Here is a 2,111-nt window from a genome sequence, read left to right as displayed (position 1 = left end):
AAATTCTTAAAGAGATGGGAATACCAGACCACCTTACCTGCCTCCTGAGAAATCTGTATGCAGGTCAAGAAGAAACAGTTAGAGCTCAACATGGAACAACAAACTGGTTTCAAATTAGGAAAGGAGTACGTCAAGGCATGTATTGTCTGTCACCCTGCTTATTTAACTTATAGGCAGAGTACATCATGCAAAATACTGGGCTGGATGAAGCACAAGCTGGAATCAAGATTGCCGGGAGAAATATCAATAACCTCAGATATGCAGATGACACCACCCTTATGGCAGAAAGTGAAAAAGAACTAAAGAGTTTCTTGATGAAAGTGAAAGAGGAGAGTGAAAACGTTGGTTTAAAACTCAATATTCAGAAAACTAAGATCATGGTATCCAATTCCATCACTTCATGGCAAATAGATGGAGAAACAATGGAAACAGTAACCGATTTTATTTGGGGGGGCTCTAAAATCACTGCAGATGGTGACCACAGCCATGAAATTAAAAGACGCTTGCTCCTTGGAAGAAAAGCCATGCCAAACCTAGACATCATATTAAAAAGCAGAGACATTACTTTGCCAACAAAAGTCCATCTAGTTAGGGCTATGGTTTCTCTAGTAGTCAAGATTGGATGTGAGAGTTGGACCATAAAGAAAGTGAGCACTGAAGAACTGATGCTTTTGAACTGTGGTGTTGGAGAAGACTCTTGAGAGTCCCTTGGACTGCAAGAAGATCCAACCAGTCAATCCTAAAGGAAATCAGTCCTGAATACTCACTGGAAGGACTGATGCTGAAGCTGAAACTCCAATACTTTTCCTACCTGATGCGAAGAACAGTCTCATCGGAAAAGACCCTGATGCTGGGAAAGATTGAAGGCAGGAAGAGAAGGGAACGACAGAGGATGAGATGGTTGGATGGCATCACCGACTCTATGGACATGAGTTTCAGTAAGCTCTGGGAGTTGGTGATGAACAGGGAAGCCTGGCATGCCGCAGTCCATGGGATCGCAAATAGTCGGTCATGACTGAGCAACCAAACTGAACTGAACTTTTCGTCTAGACAGCAAATTATTTGGCCACTGTAAATCTAGACTCATAATCAAAAATGTTTAGGCCCAGGAAGGTTTGTGCCAGGAATTTTCCATAGCACTCTCTCACTCTCTCACACTAGGTTTATACAGCTTTCTTCTCAGGTTTCCCCCTCTGAATGTGCCAAAAAACAAAACAAAACAAACTTTAAAAATGCCCTAAAAATATCTTGAACTCACTGTACAAATGTATCCCTTACTGAATCTTGGAGACTTTATATTAATTATCTGAATCAAACTCCCTTCTCTTATCCCTCTTTTCTTACCTGTCATGAATTCCTTGCAAGAAGAGAGATAAAAGACAAGTAATTATGGGTTAGGATTCAAAAGAATAACTTTGTTTTCAATATTTTAAAAATGCCTACATTCTTTATTTGGTTAAATTGCATAGATTTTTCCAGTCTAACATCTCATGTTGGGGGATGGTGGTGTGCCTGAAACGATGACAGCAGCAAGGAAAGGCCACCTGCTTCTTAGTGACCCCCATGCCCAATCTTTGTTGGGAAGCAGTGAGGAAACTCCACAGAATGACTTGATTTCCTCACATTCCTTCAACTTACATGGCACTATCTGCAAGGCCTCTTTAAGCACAAAGATTTGGACTGATTCCTGATATTACAGTCATCCAAGGGCACACATGCATTTGCCAGTAGTAGCTACCTGATGGAATTCAGTTTCTCTGTGTATTTGACGTTTGGCAGTATTTCTTCAGCATTCCGGCTGTATGCACCATACTGACATCCAAGAGCAAGGCAATTTTTGGTTTATTTTAAGGTAAAATGTTAAGCCAACAGCTCTATTTTGACTATGCAAATGTTCACCTAGTGCCAACTGATTAGCATTTTTAAGGCAAAGAATTTGGAAGCGATGGTATGTTAGGCATGTTACACTTAGTGTGAAGGAGAATCGTGTATTTCCTGAGGCTTTTGTGGTGCCACAATCACTCTCTGCCCATAGGTAAAATTGAGGAACATGTGAAGATTTTTTTAAGAAAAGTTTTTTGTTGTTTTTTTTTTTTTTTTTTTAAGTAAAA

General features: G+C 40.0%; 1 protein-coding gene across 7 annotated transcripts in view; it reads right to left on the bottom strand.

Moving 5' to 3' along the window:
• Positions 1–2,111, bottom strand: part of PDE4D (phosphodiesterase 4D, cAMP-specific) — a 1,610,544-nt gene that overhangs the window by 464,810 nt on the left and 1,143,623 nt on the right. The gene's annotated exons all lie outside the window — the stretch shown is intronic.

The sequence above is a fragment of the Bison bison genome, unplaced genomic scaffold, assembly GCF_000754665.1.
Source record: "Bison bison bison isolate TAMUID 2011002044 unplaced genomic scaffold, Bison_UMD1.0 scf7180017864328, whole genome shotgun sequence".
Lineage (NCBI taxonomy): Eukaryota > Metazoa > Chordata > Mammalia > Artiodactyla > Bovidae > Bison > Bison bison.
This window is presented reverse-complemented; position numbering and strand designations above follow the sequence as displayed.